The sequence below is a fragment of the Protopterus annectens genome, chromosome 6.part0 (assembly GCF_019279795.1).
Source record: "Protopterus annectens isolate FY-2018-M chromosome 6.part0, PAN1.0, whole genome shotgun sequence".
Taxonomy (NCBI): domain Eukaryota; kingdom Metazoa; phylum Chordata; order Ceratodontiformes; family Protopteridae; genus Protopterus; species Protopterus annectens.
Genome location: NC_056737.1, coordinates 1,330,526,548 through 1,330,549,679, shown reverse-complemented (window position 1 = coordinate 1,330,549,679; position 23,132 = coordinate 1,330,526,548). Strand labels below are relative to the sequence as shown.

At 40.6% G+C, this 23,132-nt stretch overlaps 1 protein-coding gene across 1 annotated transcript in view; it reads right to left on the bottom strand.

Moving 5' to 3' along the window:
• The window catches only part of FMNL2 (formin like 2), a 1,741,163-nt gene that overhangs the window by 1,339,777 nt on the left and 378,254 nt on the right, over positions 1-23,132 (bottom strand). The window lies entirely within an intron of this gene.

Sequence of the window (23,132 nt, the reverse complement as noted above, 5' to 3'; positions counted from 1 at the left end):
AAACTTCTTACATTGTCATTCTTTCATTATCTCAGAAATCTGAAACCGTTGCAAAGTATTTTCAGAAAAATCAGGATCAACATGAACCTTTTTTCTTACCAAATAACTCTTTTTACCAAGTTGCTGAATCTGCAGAAGTACCTGTTCATTCTCATGCTTAGTTATAAACTGCACTAAAATCACCTGGGGTTCCCTAGAACTCTTTTACCTGCAGTCAAAGGTAGCTGATACACTTTGTTGATCTCTTAACGGTTTTAAGTACCTTATTCACTCTGCTATTTTAATTTTCAGGAAGTCCAAGAAGTCCAAATCTTCATTTCTTTCTGACTGCGATTAACTGAACATTTTGTCATTTTGCTTTGTTATCCATGCACAACTGTTCTTGAATATAATATATATGGGTCTGCTTCTAAATTTTGAAGTTTCAAAACTTCGAATTTCTTATGGTCAAGATGATAAGACTGAAGTTTTGAAACTTTGAACGGTTTAAATGGCGATCACTGTACAGTGCAGAACAACAGTATGTTTACCGTTTTCCTTGCTGCCGTGCAATCTCGGAGTTGGTATATTTAATTAGCAGGGTGTGTAGAGGGTGCAGGGGGACTTGCTCCCTGAAAAAACATAAAAAAAAAAAAAAAAGATTTTTTTTTTTGTCTTTATTTTTTTATTTCAGAATTTCAAAACTTTGATCTTATGGTCTTGACCATAAGAAATTTGAAGTTTTGAAACTTCAAATTTTAGATATAGATCTTATACATACATACATATATGTATGTATGTATGTATGTATGTAAATATATATACTACCTGACTACAGGTTTCAGATTCCTGACCTCTGATTTCTCTTGATATTTGCTGCATACATAGTATTGGTATTTTATTGATATTAAATTGGTTAAAAATCTTCATCTTTACCTCCATCCAAATGCTTATTAAGCATCACTTCCTATGGTTATCAGCTCATGTAAAATATCTTCAAGAACAACTTCTGCATCTGTAGATCACCTCTCCAAAGTATTTTTTTCACATACATAATGCTTGTTCAAACACATAGCTATATGATCCGTCAATATAAACCTCTTTCATATTCATCGGTTTGTCAACACTGAAGCACATTTCAAAATTTAGTAATAAATCTCAACCTTGATTGATTTTCATGATAGTTGTTAGCAAACCATACTGAATTCAAATTACCAATAAATCACAAACATTTACTTTATAAATCCATACTTAACCCTTCCACTGTGATCACCAAGGCAGACACACACTGACATATGCTTAAACACAGACACACAATACACACATACATTTATGTGGCCTCATTTATGCCCCTGCAGACAGACAGACTGACAGCAAAGTATACACACACACACAGTGGATCCCCACACCTTTGCTAAACTTATTTGCAGACAGAGTACTCCCATAGGTGTAAATGGGTGTCTGACGATTTTTTCAGCAGTCGTCCTTTCCTCTAAGAGTAAAATTTTACTTGGCTGAGTAACCCTCTGAATCACTCTGCTGAGCCAAGTGGGAGCCACAGATGATTATGGGAGAGCATATGGCTAATTTAACATTAGCCTTTCTCCAGGAAACCAGTATTACCATGCAGCTTCACCCACAACAGACCTACAGTCGGACATTGAATTACAATCTCAGTGAATGGCTAATCAGCAAATATTAAAAACTAAATGTGGAAATTACTGAAGAAGCATATCTTTAAAAATAATACCATCGAATGGGCACAGATAGCCAACAACCAGGAAGTATAGCGATGTGTAAGGTAAGCTAAACAAATCCTTTTATAAATTTGCCTTATTTCTCACTGTATTGCAATCTCGGAGTTGGCATATATAGTTAAGGGGGGGGGTCTATATCATATGAGCGAATCACACAAACTGTGAACGCTCATAATATCGAAAATACCTAACCTCAAACTTCTATTGTGGGGGACTGTGCCCACCACACTCCCCGCTAAATATATATTCCAACTCTGAGATCGCACTACAGTGAGGAAAGGGCAAATATCCCATTCTTCACTGTACCGCAATCTCAGAAAAAGGACTTTGAGGTCCGGTATGTTCAATATTATGAGCATTCGCAATTTGTGCAATTCACTCATATGATATAGACTCAGTTAGGGGTGTGTGAGAGGTGCAGTCCCTGACACTAGGGGCCATGGGGGGCATAACCCTCCACTTTAGTTGACAAGGTGTTTTTATGAAGGCCACTTGTGGTGTTGGCCAGCTATGGCCATTTGATGGTACATTTTCAAAGATAAGCTTGTTTGATAATTTCCACGTTCACTGTTTACTTTCACTGAAGTTTTAATTCAATGCCTGAACACAGAAGCCCCACAACACCACTCTTTGTGCTGATGTGTCCATAATGGGAAAACCTCAGAGATACCACTGTCTATGAATTTGAAAGGCTTAGCTTGGAAAGTCTGCACAGCATGCTAAGGTTTCCATGTCACATTAAGCCTTTCTGAATCCTGGGGACATTGTTTAAAAATGTAAATGAATCATCTGTTTTTTGGTAGAAATAAATACTCCTTTTTTCATGCAGAAATTGCTAATCCAAGTCTTTAAATGGATACAAGAAACTTTAGCCTAACATGGAAAAAACGTTAGTTTCATATGCCTATAATCCACATGATTCACAATTTTCCATAAAGACACTTCAAGCTTTGCCATGAATTGACTGCTTGTTTGGGGCAGCTGTAAAAAAATAAAACATTTCCAAAAACAATTCTTATCAAATAAAATATATATATATATATATATATATATATATATATATATATATATATATGTGTGTGTGTAAAACACAGTAATAACTTAGAATGTAAGAAATACTTGTTGAAACTACATATGGAGATGCTAATTACCTACAAGCAGCATATGATCTGTCAAAGAAAGGAATTAATGTCTACTACTAAAGTATATAAAAAATATTAATTATTCACTTCAAAAAAATAAAAATATATATATATATGTAAACTCAGTTAGCTATGTACGAATGTGTGTTCTGCATTACATAGACGTGTTTGAAATGTACTCTTGCTCTTCTTTGAATCAATCTAAGAGCAAATTAGCTTACAAATAAAAAACTAACTGATGCCAAAAGAATTATGTTCTTCACATCTAGAATGATTACAGCAAACCGTGCATAAACTTGTCCAGTTAACGTATATGAATGTTTAAGGACAGTTGAACTTTTATTACAAAGTGTGCAGCAATAAAGGCACCCTGCAATAAATTCAAATTGATCAGGAAGGTATCAATTATTTACTGACTGAAGAGTATGTAATATGAAACAGCATTTTCTTGAAATGTGTATATATATATATATATATATATATATATATATATATATATATATATATATAGTTTCATAGTTTAGTACTAGGCTATCTGCCCTGGGGCATTTGTAAGCCTAGCCATAGTGATGTGGCTTTTGCCACCCCATGAAATGGTACAAAAATGTACAGAATAAATTTAGAATACTGTGCCTCTGTCTAGTAGTGACACAATGAAGGTCCCCTTATATAATAGAATTAGTTTACTGTGCCCCTGTCTAGCAGTGACACAGATGTGACCCCTGGGGTAAACTTACGATCTCCCATCCACTCATCAAGATTTCTCTTGAAGAGAGTCAGTGAGGGGCTCTGCCTAATATGAATTGGGATCTTGTTCCAAAGCATGGGAAGCCTCTGGGTTATGAATCTATCCCTCCAGCATGTCCTATTCATACTTGTGCCGAGGTTTAAGTCTTTAGCTCTCGTGGTCCTGATGGATTTGGATTTTTTGAGATGGAGCATGTCCATCAGATCCTGATTGGACATGGCCTTGTACATCAGGCAGAGATCACCTCTGAGCAGGCAGTATGCTACTGAATAGAGCTGAAGTTTCTTTAGTCTGGCAGAATAAGACATATGTTGGAGATCCTTGATCCTCTTGGTGAGGTACTTTTGTGGTCTCTCCAGCTGTTGCAAACCGGGTGAGGTACATACCAAATGGGGCATTGTACTCAATCATGGGTCTGATGAGGGAGGAGTATAGGGGTACAATGACATCCTTGGATCTAGATGTGAATCCCTTCATGATGAGGTGTGCAAGGTAGAATGTTTTTCTAACCACTTTGGCAACGTGGGTGTCAAATGAGAGGTCGCTGTCGACTTGGGTCCCTAGGTCTCTGATTACTTTTTCCGTACTCAGTGGGTTGCTGTCTATGTGATAATTTGTGGGCACTTTGTTTTTCCCAAAGGGGATGACTATACATTTTTTGGCATTTAGTTTAAGGCCGTGACTCCGGCACCAGTTGTCCATTTCTGTGAGGCCTTTTTGTAGGATGTATGTGTCCGCTGGTGTATCAACTATGGCGACTAGTTTGCAGTCATCTGCGAACTTTGTCAGCCACAACCCTCCCATGTTTGCTTTAACATCTGAGAAATAAATGCCGAACAAGAGGGGTCCCAGGACAGATCCCTGTGGGTCACCACTTGTGACTGGCTTTGAGTCTGACATTGCTCCAGCGATTTTAACTTTATGGGTTCTGTCCTTTAGCCAGTTTGCAACCCATCTAGTGTCATAAGGGTTTACATTTAAGCTGTTGAGCTTATCTACGATGCCTGAGTGGGGTATTGTGTCGAAGGCCTTAGCCAAGTCCAGGTAGTCTGTATGGACTGCTTTGCCCTCATCAATGGCTCTAGTGACTGTTTCGAAAAAGTCAACCAGGTTCAAAAGGCAGGATCTGCCCTTTACAAAGCCGAACTGGGTGGGGTCAAGTGTCTGTAGGTCCCCTATGTCTCTGTTTATGAGTTCCATAATGATTCTTTCCATAGCTTTGCAGACCAGGCTGGTTAAGCTTATGGGGCGGTAGTTCCCAGGGTCTGTAGAGGTACCCCCTTTGTGGAGTGGGACCACTGTTGCTGCACGCCAGTGTTCAGGTACATATCCTGTAGTAAGGCTAAGGTTAAATAGCATTTTTATGTGCGGGTTTAGCTCCTCTTGGAGTTCACGTAGCACGCAACCTGGGATACCATCAGGTCCCATTGATGCTGTGTTTTTAGCTTTGTTGAGGGCGGTTCTCACTTGGACATCTGAGATGACAGGGAGATTACATTCAGCTGGGATAAGTATTTCTTCTTTTGGGGGTGAGGGAGGGGAGAAATTTGCACTGAACCTGTCAGCCAGAATGTTGGCAATATCTGTGGGTTCAGTGTATTTTTTGTTGTTGTGAACTAACTCTGAGCATATCTGAGGGTTTCCGCCCAGGTTTCTAACATAGCTGAAGAAGGCTTTGTGGTTATCTTTAGTGTCCTTAGCGATTTTTCTCTCAAAGTTGGCCTTGGATGTTTTTATGAGAGAACGTAGTTTTCTGCTAATGTTGATCAGAGATGTCTTCCCTTTATGAGATTTTGCTCTGACGTGCAGTAGCTTCCTTCTTTTGTTATACAATTTGTTAATGGCTGAGGTCCACCAGACAGGTCACTTGCCTTTGGTGGAGAGGGACTTGGATTTATTTGGGATTGCATGATCCATGCATTCTTGGAGATGTCCATAGAAAACATTTGTGAAAGATTCGGCATTGTGGGATGTGGTATCCACTGGCCCAGTGGGCTTAAAGGATACCATCTCAGTCTTAAGAAGAGTGAAGTCTGCTTTTGAGAAGTTTTTCACTGTGGTCTTTTGTGCTGGGGGTGGAGGTGGGATATGTATATCCAGGGTGATTAGTTTGTGGTCAGATCTCACTAGTGAGGGGTATACCTCCGGTGTGGAGAATTTTGTCCCCATGTTTGTGATGATCAGGTCTAGTATATTATCTCCCCTAGTGGGAGAGGTGACTAGTTGTTCCAGTGCATTTGAATTTATGAATTCCAGGAACCTTTGGGCTAGGGTGTTAGGGCTAGAATAATGTACCCAATCTATGTTTGGGTAGTTGAAGTCTCCCAGTATGATGGTATTTTGTGATACATTCATATCCTCCAATGTCTTCAGGAAGGCTGAGTGGGGTTCCTGAGATTGGGAGGGTGGTCTGTAACATGCTACCAGTTGTATAGCAGTTTTGCCTATGGTTAGTTGCACCTGTATGGTCTCTGATGCTTCATGTGTTGCTACTAACCTGGAGATGTGGGTGTCCTTGATGAATATGGACACTCCCCCTCCCTTTGTTGTTCAGCCCGGGTTTTGGGGCTGAAAAGCATGATACGAGGTACAGCCTGGTAGCGCTGGGGTGCTCTCAGGAGCCTTGAACCAGGTTTCAGTTACTGCACAGACGTCGATGTTCTCCATGCTGAGGAGTGCATCAAGTGCCTGCATCTTGAGATTTAGACTTCTGGCGTTGGGCAGCATTACCCTTAGTTTTTTTCCATTTTTGTTTTCTAAGGAGGTGGGTTTGTCTTTTGAGCCTTGCCTAAAAAAGGCACTATGGGGGTGGCAAGAGCCTTAGCCAATATCCGGAAGCCCAGTGGTGACAGGTGTAAGCCATCCCTTGAGAAGCAGCGTAGCTTGTCCAACATGTCATCTCAGGCAGACAGACATTGGATCCCCTTAGAATGACATCAGTACTTAAGCCAATTGTTAAAGCTGATCATCTTGTCTTTGTATTGTGGCATCATTATTGGTGCGGGCAAGATGCTGCTCAGGGTCAGGGTCATACCAGCCTGGGATACATAATCGGAGAGCTCCTCTATGTCTCTTTTCATGTAGTCCAGGGAGGTACGTCTCAGGTAATTCACGCCAGCATGGACAATGACGGAGTCATATTTGTACTTGCTTTGGAGTGACCTGAGTGCATGTGTTATGTGGCGGATCCTAGCTTCCGATAGGCAGCTCACAGTCACCCTCTCCTTGTTCAGCCTGGTAAGCGGGACATCAGTGTGTCTGACCATAGAGTCACCTATTACTAGTGTATCAGGCATGGTGTTTGGCCTTAAGGACTGTGATTGGTTGACACACTGATTTATTGAAGTATGTGTTGCATGTGTTTTGTTTTGAGGTGGTGGATTTTTGGATGTCTGCTTTGGGAGCCTCTGTTGTTTTGGTAAGTTTTTTATTAGAGCCTCCGAGTATGTCTTTGTGTTTTTATGTGTTTGGTTTGCAGTTGTGGTAGGTCTATGTGGGACTGGGTTTGTTGTGTGTGTGGTTACCATCTCCTCCTGTCTGGTCATGCCAGCCCTGAGTTGAGAGAGTTCAACCTCCAGTTTGGCTATATAGTTGCATCTCTCACATGTATTTGTGTTTGTTGGGAGGAGGAGAGGGTTGTCTGTGTACATGAGACAATTGTAGCATTGTCTCAAGATACCCAGATTAACCAGCTGAACTGGAGAGGACGCCAGTAATCTACCACTCGACATGCTAGAACAGTATAAGGGAGTGCTGTGCCTTTAAGGGAAGTGGATATTCACAGGGGTGGTAGGTGGGTGTAGTGCTTTACTTAGTACGAGAGTGCTTACTTAGTAGAGAAGTTTTGAGAACAAGTGCTAGGCTTATAATATAGTGAGTAGTCTGATTATACTAAGAGTAGAGCTTCCTTAAGGGAAAATTTGAAGAGCAGACTTGGCGGAGCCAGAAGAAGTTTAACCGGCGCTGCGCTATGCGCACACACACACAGATATATATATATATATATATATATATATATATATATATATATATACACACAAAATGCTTCTGAAAACATTTCACTCGTATTTTAAAAAGATGTGTATTCTTACACTAATTAATAGGTTCCTTGAATAAAGCATGTTTCTACCTTCTTTTAAAGCATCACTTCCTGATTTTCTACTAAGTTAATACTTTTATAAGTGCATGCTGTTGTTTAGATACTTAATTTTAAGCTCTTCTTTGTCATCTTTTACTGAAAACAAAGTCAAAATAAATGAGTTCATCTCTACAGAGCTTCTGGCTGTCTTCTCTTTCCTCTGGACAGGAGACATTGTGGCGTAATGTTGTATACCATTCCATTGAGGGAGGTGCATTTATCACCCTGCACAGGTAGCGTTACAAAATATCACCATACCAATATACCAAAGAAGAAAGTCAAATGTCTGTAGAGTCTGAGAGCTGCAGCAGGCTTTTATGTATTTGCCATTTCCCTACGGCAGGCCTATGACTTCTTGCATTTGTTGAAAGAATTCCAAAATCATTCGATTCATGTGCGTTCTGTCACTGCGTTTGTCAAAGCATTCCAATCCATGGTCTAATGATAGACGGTGGCAGCTTAAATGTGTCATGTACTTTTTGTACATCCACACTGAACAGAACAGATCACTGAAACTAAAACTGTCCCAATGAAATCTGTTAATAATAAATGGATGCAGATATGACTGAACTTAGCTGATACTTCCTTTTCCTGTTTAGGCCATGCGAATTTTAAAAAACAACACAGTGCTATTTTTAAGACATTAAACAAAAGTCATGAGCTCTGATTGTGGAAATTTCCTGAGGAGTTTAGGGACCTTCTCAGCACAGTTCATCAGTAAAGCAGTGTAACTTTTAGTCTCAACACTGCCTTGTATCAGGGTACTAAATTTTCTAAACTGTTTGTCCATAATTTTCCAATTCTTATCTTCTGTTCTTACAATGTCACCATCAGTCTTTTCTACCATGAAGTGTAACTTACCATCTAGTTCTACAGTGATGCAGTTAAAAGTTGTTTCTCTGTTCTGTTGTGGTACAAAAGTGTAGCAGTGTGGCCAGTGTACCTCAGCTGTGGCACCACATGGTTTTAGGTATGACTTACTAGCTGGATGAAGCCAGCTGCACCTACACTTTCAGTCTCAAGTGAGGAGAAACAAAACAGCAGCAATGCAGCCTATGCAATGTAAATGCACAAAGCTGTACAGAGGACACTTTTATGAAAGAAGATGTGATGTGGCCCTTAAAAGTGTCAGCACATCGTTACTGGACAATTTGCATACCTTGCACTCAGCCAATGCAATGCTCAGTGACAATTTCTTGTAACTATAGCCTCTACAATTTTTTCAGTTACCCGATGGTAGCAGCCTCACATGCATCCTTACCCCCATGTTTACCATGATTGGAAAGTAGCAGAAACACAAAAATGTACTGTTTAGGGTTTCCCTACTAGCACCCAATGATGGATCTACCCCATCTTAGCACCCAGTGATGGATTTACCCCATCTCACCCCCAAGTCTTAGTCCTTATTATGAAAAGAGCAGACAAGTGGCTCTGCCCTCTTTACAGTGCAAAAGTGGGCAACTGGATGAAGGATCTGAATGAGTGTGTGTCGTATAGAGTCCTTCTGGAAATACAGCTCATGGCTGGCTATGCCAGTCTGAAAACTCCTCAGTGGCAATTCTGGCAATAAGGCTCTAGTATGGGGAAAGGTGATAGAAGACCAGAGACTGGGTGGCACATAGCACTGCACCATTACATGTCAGGAATAATTGCCTGGTTACTGTCATTGAGAAATCAGGGTGATTAAATGGGAGGTACTACAACTCAGGGCTATCTCTCATTATTTTATATGGATGACCACACAGGACATTCTGATGCACACAGTGACTACTATCTGCTCAGTGGGGACAAGCATGGCTTCCCTACAGTTGGTAGGAAGGTACAACCAACATAAATACACTCAACCATATTACTGAGTGACTTGTAAGACCAAACTGAGGACATGAAAAGGCTCCATTCTTTACTCATGTGGAAGAAGCCTGACAACTGTACAACTAGGAACAGTGCCCATGCATCAGTATGCAGAATTCCCTTTATAAACGAGACAGAGTTCCCAGTGTCTTCTCTGGATCAATCAGCTCTGAACCAGTGCCCAGGTCTCTGAAAACTTGCAAATCTAGTAGAAACAATCCTACTCGTGAAAAGAAATGTAGGATCTGCTGGTAATGAGTTTTTGGATATCAAAATGATGGGAAGTAAAGAAAAATAAACAGACACACCTAATTCAACTGCACGAGTTTCCACAATATTTGCATCAGTATCCTTTTAAGTTGGGCACACATTAAACACAAGATAATAAGGAGATGGTTTTGAAAACATGATAGCAGCCATAAATCTACAATGAGAAGTTGCCTTCATACATGATAAACACAAATTCATTTATTCAAAAGGTTAAAAATAAACAAAAAAGTACCAAACCGACTACACAGATAGTACAACTAGCACCTTGTTTTTTTTTCTTTTTCAGAAGTCCTCCTACAGACCCTATATGGGGGACTTTACCTCCAATGTCAAAGTTGCTGCCAACAGATACTACTATTGGTAATTAAAGCTAATACCGTTGTTATATTTGAAAGAAGTTTTTTTTGTCTCCATTGCCTAAGCTGACCATCTAGTCCTCTCCACCTGGCCACTCCACTGACCTACTCATTCTCTAGAGTTGAGAGCCATACATCTCATTCAGTCCTTCAAGGGAGAGAGCTGAGCAAAGTGGAAGCATCCGTGATCAGTTTCCCCATTACTTAAAACATGTTTGCGGTGGCCTGTAAGTTCTACTCTACCTGTTTGTGAAGTGTGCATGTGTGCTACCTCACATGCCAAGTCCTGTGGCCAGTGTCACACCACTGCATCACAGGCTCATTAAACCCACTGCTGAGCCAGGTACATTTGCACTCCTGCAGTATCGCCAGTGCAGTGAAATGAACCACCTACCACTATCCCCCACAAAAGATGGGGACATTGATGTTGGCTACTCATTTTCATCATCCTCTTACCTAATCTATTCAACAACAGTGTCACTAGTGAAACATGGTTGTGTGGTAGAGTCAGGCCTTCATCCTCTAATGTTACATCTATAAATTATTTCTGACTACTTACTTAGAAAGGTTGTGATAATTTGTGATACTTATGTGTAACCATGGCATCTTGCTAAGTAGTCATCAATAAAAATGCATTTTCACAAGAATTGGGTACTTACTTATGTTTGTTGACTTGAAAAGTCTGACTGGGCAGAACCCATTTCTAGTGGAAGCTCAGCTAGAAAAACTCCATCACAGTTCATTTATATTAACAAGTGAATTTCAGACAGTTCTCAGACAAAAACATTTACATAATTTTCTTTATTTCTTACCATAACCAAGTATAAAGTAGCATAAATTAATTAAGAAGATAACAAACCATCAAAAGAACTGAAGTCAAATATAGCTGTTCTAGCCTGTGCAAAAATTATTTATGACAGGAAAAAAACAAAGAGATATTGTGTCTATTAGGCCATTTATATAGGTAATGGAATTAAAACCTGAAGTCATTCCGGATGGCCCATGGAAAAATGATTTCAGAATCCTTCATGTCATTGAGTGTCTAACATTGCTGAGGGTATCCCTGCCAATAAGACATCCTGCAGAAGGGACAGCCATGTCAGGTGATTTTGCCAGCAAATCTTCATGCACTTTTTTAAGAGAACACTCTTTAGTTTGGTAAGCACAACAACAAATTATAGTTACGTGCTCCTCAACTTAAAAAGGATAGAGATCCTACTTCTTTTACCTTAATCTCTTTCTTTGAACTGCAGAGTTCTTCCAGTACAAGTCTAGACTCCCCTCTTTTTTAAAGATCATTCTTCTAGGAAAAGCTCATCCAAAACAGCTTAACAGTGATTTGGCGGCTTAAACTACAAGGCTGTCCCTGCATCTCGCAGGGCAGCCTCAGCAGAAGCTCAGACTTGACACGATCACAGACCTAATGCTATTGCCCCACTTCTCACTTAGTAGGCAAGTGGCTCATCAGTGGTCAGGCTGATAAAACACCTCTCAGCTAATCCATCCAGTACCAAAAAATGTATTCCAGCAAGCTTCTTCAAACTTTTAAAGGCATCATCTGCCAGAATCACAGCAGTAATCCATTGATTTATGTAATGTATGATTTGACACAGGATCCTACGATAAGTATATGACCAGATTAGATGAGTTTGGTAGTGCTGGGATTGCAAAATTTACAATGAATTGGTCACATTTGAAAACATCTTTGTTTTACAATTAATTTCCTTTACCATTATACATTTCAGGTTAAAACTGCAAGTGATTCTGCAAAAAAATAAGAATATAGTGTGTTGTTTGATTTTTTTTAGTTTCACCGTTTCCTCAGTTTTTTTGTATAACCGCATCCATAAAATGGTGTCACAGTAGGTAGTGGGCATTGGTGTGCATATTAAAAAGCATTATGGGTAAATAAAAACAACTTACCTCTTCAGATGAGGAGCTTCTTATCTGCATTATATTTTCACTATTACATCATATCACATCATATGTTACCTTTTAGTGTGAGATGTTCCACCACCTTCAAGAATTAGTTGATAACTTGTCTACTTAGGAAGTAAGAAACTACTACTGATGTATTTACCATAAAAAATACAGTGGCCTACACATTAATTTATGAAGTGAGGCATTGTTGTTGTTGTGTCTTTTGGCTTTTCCCAGTTAGGGGTCACCACAGCAGAACTCCGGTCTGCTAATGATTGGCAGTAGATTTTTATGTGCCGAGTTGCCGGCCCTGATGCACAACCTTCAACGAAGGTATGCCCATTCACGCAGATCTCTACACAGAAGACGCTCTAGCTGAGAATCGAACGGGACAACGTCTTACTGTGAGGCGACAACACTACCGCAGCACCACCACCGCAGTATGAAGTGAGGCATTGTGAGTTCAATTTTTCATGATATCATGGCAGGGATTTTCAGATATGACAAACATTTCAGGAATCCGTCCTTATCAACAAAATAAAATAAAATACGGAAACACTCATTTTGCATCAAAAACTGTATAATTTGGTATTGTATATGGAATGGAAGTTGTATCCAACTTCAGTGGGTTATTACTTACACTTACATCAGAATATGACTGATTCACTTCACATTCACATCTAGCTGTGACACTGATGCTTCATCTAAAGGCAACGCAGCTGTCTTAAACCTCTTCACCACTGTGCTCAGTGCAGCATCCTTTATGTTACTTAGGGCAAACTGAAATGGTATAGTGCTACAGGTATGTCCGACTTCTAAATCCAGTGAGCTGTACACACCATTTTCTGTGGAGTAAAATAATCTCCTAATCATAATAGAAGCTAGATTAGGAAAATAAGTTAATTGTGTCCACTAACATGGTGTTGAATGTCTCATGGCACAAAGAAAGAAAAACAGAGTGAGACAGACAGTGTCTTTCCTCAGTACTAAAGGCTGATGTGTTTACAAGAAAAATGATGAGATCTTCAGTTACAGGTATGTAAAAATTGCTACAATTTGATGCTAAAGATTGTCCCATCTACTCCAAGGGTCATTGTCCTATTGGGTCACTACGATCTTCTTTCTTTCTTTAATGGTACAGACCCTCCTCCAAAAGAAGACAGCTAGCGGTTGCCAGTATGCTACAGCTGGCAGCAAACCCAAATCTGAGCTAGGAGACTGGGTGGTCATTAAAGCATTGTTATCTGACTGACCCTGCCCTCTGACATGCTAAAGTAAGTTCCTTTCTGCAGCATACTTACTATCCTCCATGTTCGCATTCACCATTTTGGTAATCAGGCAGGTGAGATGATTTCAAAAGCCTGTTTAAAAAAAAATGACATGGAGGATAAGATGTAGGACTCAATTTCAGCATGAAAGCTAAAGAATGAGAGAGTTGTGATCAGATGGAGGACAGAATACTACAAAGGCTGACCTTGCTACAGATCCAAAACAAAGCCTCAAACCCTTGGTGTTGATGTTCTGTTTTTTCAGACAGCTGGTAGAAAAGGATAAATACAAAACTGAGGAAGAACGGAACAATCCTGTCTGAATTTTAAGAGAGATGGAAATAGAAGCAGTCTTGGTAAGTGGAGGACACTGGGAACAGCTCAAGAGCTTTTTTGCAACCCCCCCCCCACCAAACATTCGCACCTTGACCATATGCTGCCAGGCAAATTCTACTACATCTCCTGATCTTCTCTCCTACCATCACCCCCTCCCCAGACAGGGCTGTGTTGATAAGGTGAGAAGGGAAAGGGGACTGCAATATAGAGAAGTGGATCATTCCAACAACCACACTTAGTGCTACCCCCATGAGGTCATCTTGGCTGGATGGGAAAGAAAATCTGATTGTACCTATGGGAGGCATAAAGGAGCTAGGTTCCCTGTAGACTCACACATTCTGCTTGTGTAGGAAACATTCTATTAGGCCATCCCCCCTCTGATATGTTAGGATAATGTCATTGGGAGAGGGTATAGTGTCAATGGCACTGCAAGGAACGGGCTCCACCTATGTGGTGACATGTCTTTGAAGCTGTCTGTCCCTAACATTGCTATGAAACTATTGCACAGCTCTGGTATCACCAGCAATGCTTCTTTTCTTTGGGTGCATCTCTCCAGCACACCCCCCTGCATGCTCCCCCCTGAGAAGACATGAGCCACGTCATTTCACTCCTCCTACACGCCATCTCTAGCTGGTGCTCCAGCTAGTTTAACTCAAATTGCCTGGGTCATAGGCAAGGCTTATTCTGCTATGTCAACAAAAATTTAGTGGTGGTTTAAGACCTTTTATGTAACAAAGCAAGTAATGACCCTAGAGAGCTCTAAGGCAGAAGTTAAAAAGAGCATCTGCTGACAACAGGAGCAGAAATGTAAAAAAAAAAAAAAAAAAAAAAAATGTCCGTCAGTCTTTCTGTGGGCAAATATGCATGTTGATTCTTGGTATTCACAGAATAAGCTATAAAGCCCAGATCTGAACTGAAGGCAAGCCTTTGCAAGGTTCATGGTGATCCCTAAGGACTACCTGTGCCTGATAAAACTACTTTGTCAGTCAGCCACAATAATTAAATAAATAAATACATAAATCATTTAAATAAAGAAATTATTTTATTCCATCAGCACATTGGTGTGCATTACAGACATGCATTCTGGGAACACTTCTGCGGCAAAGGAGAAGATAAATAAGTCAGGCAGCATTGTTGCTCATTGGTAAGTCCTCTGTCTCAAGGCTGCAGGCCAGGGTCCAGGGTTCAATCCTGAATTCTGTCACTGTCTATGTAGATATCGCATATTATCCTACATCTGTATGCTTATTTTTCCCCTAAATAACCTAGTTTCTTACGTTTTCCCAAAGATAGGCTGGCTAGTTGGCCACTCTGAATAGTCCATATATTATATTTACTACTCCTGTGGCCTGAGTCACTGCTGAAAAGGGTCTGAGGACAAGTTCATTTATCCATTTAACTAAAAAAATAAAAAAATACGGCAAAATAAAATAAATACAACATAATGTCTTGAACTAGTAATAGCGGACTCCTATTTGAAAATGTAGGAATATTCTTGTTTACTCCTTGTATATTTTCTGGGAATCTGAAAAGTACATCCAATTTCATGTGGATGCAAAAAGGGAAAAGAGACTGAACCATACATAACTATTCTTTTAGGATAAAAGCAATTAGACTGCACAAGTGTAGTATGGCCCAAGTCCTGTGTTTTCTTTAGAACTACAAAAGGTTCTGGAAAAATATCCCAAGTCCTTGTTGGTGTAATGGAATATCCTGGGTGACTCTTTTCTATACAAGTATCTGCATATATTTCCTTATCACCACTTTCTGTTGAAGTGGGGCATTTGGTACAGGGATGGTATGGGGATCCATACCTGCACCGATGATAATTATTAATCAAGCTGGTGCATGCAGAATATCTCCACTGACCACCAACACCAAGGGGTGAGCATGATGGCAGTTAGGACTGCCGCTGTTGGCTGTGCAGTGGCTGCCTATAGCCTCCCTGACTATACCAAGGACCTCTGTCTCAGGGTCAATGCCAAAGTTTGAATCCAGCAGGTGAAAGAAGTCCTGCAAGACTCATGTGGACAGGGCTTTAGATTTTAGTGGAACCACGGTCTCCAATTACTCCTTTGCATCAATGTGAAGAAGCATTGTAGAGGGTAAAATTTCAAGCTCACAGCAGCTATGAGCATGCAATTTTCCTTCACAAGTTTTAAAGAGTTGTCAATTTCACAGTTAAACAGCAAGGGACCATTGAAGGCCAAATCCATAAATGATGCCTTGGAGCCATCATCAAAAGGGGTACGATGACAGTGGAAGTATGGCTATGTTATATCCTGCCACCTTGCAGACTCATCTGCTGCATCATAATCCATATGAATATCACGATGTCAAGTGTGGCAACAGTGGATGGTTAGGCTTTAATTCTCTTTTTAAGGTTACTGTCAAGCATCTTCTCAGGTAAATGCTGTTCTTCACTTAGAAGAGCCCATTGAACATATTTACATATTTGTGTCAGACAAGGAGTTTGTCCATAACCTTTAAATCAAAATCTAGGAGATGACAGCCCCAGAGTAAGAAGTAGGCATCCCTTTGAGGGCCACTGTCGAGGAGACTACAATGTCAAGGTTAGGAGTCTCTACTCACAAAGAATAACCCTTAGAAGGATGAAATATCCAGTCATCCCTCCTGAGACTATTGGTCATAATATCCAGTTTCTTTTATGTATGCCTAAACATAATCCTAAAATGCTAAAAACCCGAACAGCACTGAATGAAGAGAAAAAAGGCAAAATTGACCTCAAATGAAGTGTTTACCCCAGAAGCTGCCTGCTGCCCCAATCAGTGTGGGATCAAGCTCTTCTGAAGTAACAAACGTTTCTAGCAGTGCAGCGCATTGTGGGAGTTATGGGCATGATTTTACTGCCTACTAGAAAGTATGAAGTACACAATAGTATATCACGTTCAAAGGCATGAAACAGAATGCCACACCCAAGTTCTGTTTCTGCCTTGTGTATAAGTTCACTGGTGTGCAATGGCTGTCTGAGTTTGGAGTCCTATTGTTACTTAAAATAAAAAGATGTAAGAAAAAAAAAGTCTGGCATTTCAGTTGATGACAGTGTCCTTATAGGTATGCAGTTGTGAAGACTGGAGTTCCAGGAGAAGAAGCCTTGCCATGTCAACTTCGATATATGTTTGGATGTATAAATCTTTGAATTTTATTCTTTAGCATGTGCTTATAGTGCCTTTGGAAACAGTTATGTATGTCTGTGGGTGTTTTAATGTTATTTATGTTTTTCTGTTTTTTTGTTCTTTCTTTTTTTTTCTTTTTGAGTGGGAGTGTGGTAACACCATATATCTGGATGTGACTTGCTTCAGTAAAGGAAGCAAAGGCAAGGGCACAGAATGCACACTATGACAACTTGAATAAAAATGCAGCTTTGCTTTCTTTCACACTTTTGAAAGCCTTGTACTATCTATGTGCACCACCAGGTACATCCGCCCAGGGAATCATGGCATCACATTACAAGACATAATCATGTGACTGCAAGATTGCTTGCATGTAGCATGTGAGTTGAAAGACAGTATTTTTACTTTTTTACTTTACAATATTAAAATAACGTATTTTAACTGTTAAGAGTATATTCTGCAACTGGAATAAAAATGCTGTATTTCCAGCTCTTTCTCTAGCAGTTTTGCCAAGTAAGTGAATTTTTTTGAACCTGGTCTTCAGGTGTCCATCCTATGTGTTCTTTCAGCCTGAACTCTACAAAACCACATCTGTAATTTCATCTACAACTATTCACTTTGAACCTTTCAAAGATGGTACCACCTACAGAATTTAGAAATGCAAAATTATTTATCACAAAAAACACACAAACAAGTTGAAAAGCTGATATTTTAAATCTACAGAGTGACATCATCTTTTACAGAATGAAAGCATGCTTTAAAGTGTTCTAAGTAGCAGCAATTACCACAGAAAACTAACCACAGCTGTAAATGTTCTGTGTGGATGTACAACCGTGCTGCTTAACATCTGGAACTCTTGAGACAGGCTGTCAAGGTCATACAGAAAACTGGTATGAGACAGTGGTTATAGGCCTCTTTTTCTCTCAAATACATTATTCAGTTTAACACCTATGACTAAATTACTGAGAGAAGAATTTCCACACCACACTGCAAACGCCATTCAAAATTAAGCTTAAAGAACTAGTATATGGCAATAATGCAGAATAAAGGTACAAATACAACAAATTGTTTGATGTGTCTGTTTTCTCTTCATACCATATCCCATCTGATAATAATGTCAACTTCACAGTCTGGCCACTGTAATGGCTACCTAATTTGAGCAGCTGGCATTTAGTTAATCTTGACACTGATTTTCTGCTTGTCTTCTAATGATGTCCAATTCAAAACCTATCAACAACATAACTCCTCCCTCGTCACCTCATGATTATGGCTCACACCTCCTTAGTGTTATGTACACAATGGCCTTCTGTCAAACAATATGCTGTTTGTTCCTATTCTTCCATATTTTAAGGAGTATTTTCAATCCAGACTACTGACTCTTTCTCAGAACACTGCTCTACCTCCTTTTCTCAGATTACAGCTTCCTCTAGATTTTTTAGAGAGATGACAAAGTCTGTTTCTCACAGGCAAAACACAGAGATGTAAACACATTTTTTAACTGAGTAATGCTGTTTCTGACACACATATTTTAGTGAAAAACTGAAAAAATTAGCTGTGTCCTTGAAGCACAAACAACTGAAGACATGTTGTGCTGGGAAACTTCTGGTTGTCAGTTAAGTAATGCAGTTACATCCTGCAGTGCAGGGAACTCAAGGATCACTACCGAAGAAGACACTACCAATCTCTGATAGCAAACACAAACAGCATCGATTTTGAAAGCTTTCAGCCAATCAAAACACAGTCTTTACACACAGGTTCATAGGTAGGTACTAGGCTATCTGCCCGAAGGCATTTATAAGCCTAGCCAGAGTGTGTCAGCTTTCGCCGCCCCATTGATTAATTAACCGAGCCTCTGTCAAGAAGAGCCAATGAAGTGATCCCAGGGGTGTATTTTCTGTTACCCATCCACTCGTCAAGGTTTCTCTTGAAGAGTGTTAGTGAGGGGCTCTGCCTAATGTAGTTAGGAATTTTGTTCCAAAGCATGGGGAGTCTCTGTGACAGGAATCTATCCCTCCAGCATGTTCTATTTATTGTTGTGACGAGGTTTAGCTCACTAGAGCGAGTGGCTCGCAGTGACTTGGATTTCTTTAGGTGGAGCATGTCCATCAATTCTGAGTTGGACATGGCTTTGTAAGTCAGGCAGATATCACCTCTGAGTAAGCAATATGCCACTGAGTACAGCTGCAGCTTTTCCAGTCGGGCTGCATAGGACATATGTTTGAGGCCAGTAATCCTCTTGGTGAGGTACTTTTGTGGTCTTTCCAGCTGTTGGAAGTGTCTTGTGAGGTACATCCCAAATGAGGCATTGTACTCTATGATGGGTCTGATGACTGATGAGTAGAGGGGCACTATAACCTCTTTATTTCTAGATGCAAACCCTTTAGTAATTAGATGGGCTACATAGAAGGATTTCCTAACTACTTTGGCAATATGATTGTCAAAGGAGAGATTACTATCTACTTGGGTCCCCAGATCTCTTATTACCTCTTCTGTATTAAGGGGGTTGCCACCTATGTGGTAATTCATGGGTGTTTTGTTTTTCCCAAATGGGACGACTATGCATTTTTTGGCATTTAGCTTGAGACTATGACTTTGACACCAGGTGTCCGTCTCAGTAAGGCCCTTTTGGAGAATGTCCATGTCAGCCGGAGAGTCAATTATGGCTCCCAGTTTGCAGTCATCGGTGAACTTGGTTAGCCATAATCCTTCTGTGTTTGCCTGTACTTCTGAGAAGTATATGCCGAATAGTAGGGGTCCCAGGACCGAGCCTTGTGGGACACCACTAGTTTAGAGTTGGACCTGGAGCCCGCTATTCTTACCATGTGAGTTCTGTCTGTAAGCCAGTTGGCAACCCATCTCGTGACGTAGGGGTTTATGTTCAGGCTGGTGAGTTTTTCTATAATTCCTGAGTGGGGAATGGTGTCAAAAGCCTTGGCGAGGTCAAGGTAGGCTGTGTGAACCACCTACCCCTCATCTATGGCCTTAGTGACTGTCTCAAAGAAGTCAACCAGGTTTAGTAGGCATGATCTGCCCTTAACAAAGCCAAACTGGGTCGGGTCAAGTGTTTGGAGGTTCCCAATGTCTTTGTTAATGAGTTCCATGATGATGAGCTCCATAGCCTTGCAGATCAGGCTAGTAAGGCTTATGGGGCGATAGTTACCAGGGTCAGTTGTGGCACCTCCTTTGTGGAGTGGAATAACCGTTGCTGTGCACCATTCTATGGGCATGTAGCCTGTGGAGAGGCTGAGGTTGAACAGTGTGTTTAGGTGGGGGGTTAGTTCATTCTGTAGTTCATGCAAGATGCAGCCTGGGACACTATCTGGCCCCACTGACGCTGTGTGTTTGGCTTTTGAAAGGGCTGTTTTCACCTGTGCGTCTGTGATTTCTGGGACAATACACTTTTCCGGTATTGTTGTGAGCCCTTTTGAGGGTGAGAGGGGGGGTGAAGTCTGCACTGAATCTATCTGCCAGGATGTTGGCAATATCAGTAGGTTCAGTATATTTTGTGCTATTTTTGCACTAGCATACCTGCAGGTTGCCACTTAGATTCTTGACATAGCTAAAGAAGGCTTTGTGGTTATCCTTCGAATCCTTGACTATTTTTCTTTCAAAGTTAGCCTTGGATGATTTTATGAGGGACCTTAGTTTCTTACTGATACTGATCAGGGATGTTTTTCCTTCTTGGGTTTGCTTTTTTTCTGAACTAGTTTCCTCCTTCTACTGTATAGCCTGTTTATGGCAGGGGTCCACCAGACTAGTTTCCCTCTCTTAGGGAAGTGAGTCTTGGTTTTGCTAGGGATGGCACGATCCATGCATCCTTGTAGGTGCTCATAGAGTGCATTTGTAAAGGTTCCTGCATCTTGGACATGGTTATCCTTTAGTGTGGGGGCTGTGAAACTTACCACCTCTGTCTTAAGTAAGGTGAAGTTTGCTATAGAAAAGTTTTTCACTGTGGTTTCCTTGTTTGGGGGTGGTGGTGTGGTGTGGACATCCAGAGTGATTAGTTTATGGTCTGATCTAACCAGTGATGGATTGACCTCCGGTGCAGAACACCTGTCACCCATGTTGGTGATGACTAGGTCCAATATGTTTTCACCTCTGGTAAGGGAGTTTACCAGCTGATCCAGGGCATTTGAGTTGATAAATTCTAGGAAGCGCTGGACCTGGGAGTTTATACTTGAGTAGTTTTCCCAGTTAACGGTAGGGTAATTGAAATCACCCAATATCAGGGTGTTCGGTAGGACCTTCATGTTTTCCAGTGTCTCCAGAAAGGTGGAGTGGTGGTCCTGGGTCATGGAGGGTGATCTGTAGCAGGCCACAATTTGCATTGAAGATTTGCCCGATGTTAGTTGCACATGGATGATCTCAGAGGTATCATGCTGCGCCACTAACCTGGAAGTGTAGGTATCCTTGATGAATATAGATACACTCCCTCCTTTTGTGTTTTGGTCCATGTTCTGTGGCTGAAATGTGTGGTATGAGTTGTAGCCCAGTAGTGCTGGGGTGCTCTGTGGAGCCTTGAACTTTCAGTTACTGCACAAATGTCGACGTTCTCCATACTGAGGAGTGCTTCAAGTGCATGCATTTTGAGACTTAAAATCCTGGCATTGTGTAGCGTAACGCTCATTTTTTTATTTGTGCTGTTTACAGAGGTGGGTTTGACTTTTGAACCTTGCCTAAAAAAGGCACTATGGGGGCAGCAAGAGCCTTGGCCAGTATTCAAAAGCCTAGGGTTGTCAGGTGCAAGCCGTCTCTTGCAAAGCAACGAGGCTTGTCGAGCATGTTGTACCAGGCTGACAGACACTGGATCCCCTTTTAATGACACCAGAAGCTTAGCCAATTGTTGAAATTGATCATTTTTTCTTCTTTCTAGTTTAGCCGCGGTGGTGCAGCAGTAGCGTTGTTGTCTCACAGCAAGAGGTTCTCCCGTTCAATTCTTAGCTGGAGCGCCTTCTGTGTGCAGTCTGCATGTCTTCCCCGTGGTCGAGTGGTGTTTGAAAGACATGTGTAGGGCGTGCCTTCGTTGAAGGTTGGGCACCGAGCTGGCACCTCGGCACCATAAAAATCTACTGCCAATCATTAGCGGACCGGAGTTCTGCTGTGGTGACCCCTAACCGGGAAAAGCCGAAAGAAGAACAACTGCGGTAACATTCTTGGTGAGGGCAGGATGCTACTCAAGGTCAGGGTCATACCCACCTGGGCTACATGATCAGAGAGCTCTTCCATGTCTCTTTTCATGTAGTCCAGGGAGGTACGTCTCAGGTCATTCATACCAACATGAACAATGACAGAGTCATATTTGTACTTGTTCTGGAGTGACCTGAGTGCTTGTGTTATGTGGCGGACATAAAATAAAAGGTGTAGAAACGAGCAAACCAAACCACTTTAATCAAGAAACCAGTAAGCCCTTTCATCTACATAAGACTTTTTCAAACTAACATACATTTTTTTGACATAGCTTTTAAAACACAGAAAAAGTCACATGGCATAAAAACACAAGGCATAAATAAATCACATGACATAACTTAAAGCACATTTATAAATAAAAAGTCTTTTATTTTATTTACAGTTTATTAGTGGTTTTTTTTTTAACCTTTGGATTACAGTCTTTACATATATTATTCCTGGTCCAAGTGAGTAACTACACACAGAAATCTTACTTTACAAAAGGTTTTGTATAATTGTCTCTTCTCACTGCCAAACACATCTGTATAACTTGGCATATTTTGTGTGCATTGTTTCAGAGTATTTCTCACTAAATCATACAAAGGGCAGAAAATGTACATAACTATGCAGGAATCTTAAAAATAAAGGTCAGTACAGAGACTATTTAGAGACAGGATTACTTGGCCAAGAACAATTTTTTTCAGGGCAACAAATGAAATGTATGATGACTGTTAGGGCAGTATCTGCAGTGATGAACATATTTTAATGCAAATAATTCATACCTCTCAACTGTCCAGATTTTTGCAGACTGTCCAGATTTTTGCCTCATATGTTTGGTCTGCTTTTACTAAAACTGTGGTTTTCTGGCAAATTAGTTGCAAATCATTAAATAATGAAGTTAGAAAATAACAGACATTTGAGTTTCAGATTTCATACCCTTCAGGAAAGGCATGCTAAGCAAAACCTGTTATTCTATCAATTTTCTGAGCTTGTAAGAGCAATATCTAAAAATTGTCCCTGTTTTGGGGCCTCTGTCCCACTTTTATTTATGTTTTTTTCCAGATTTC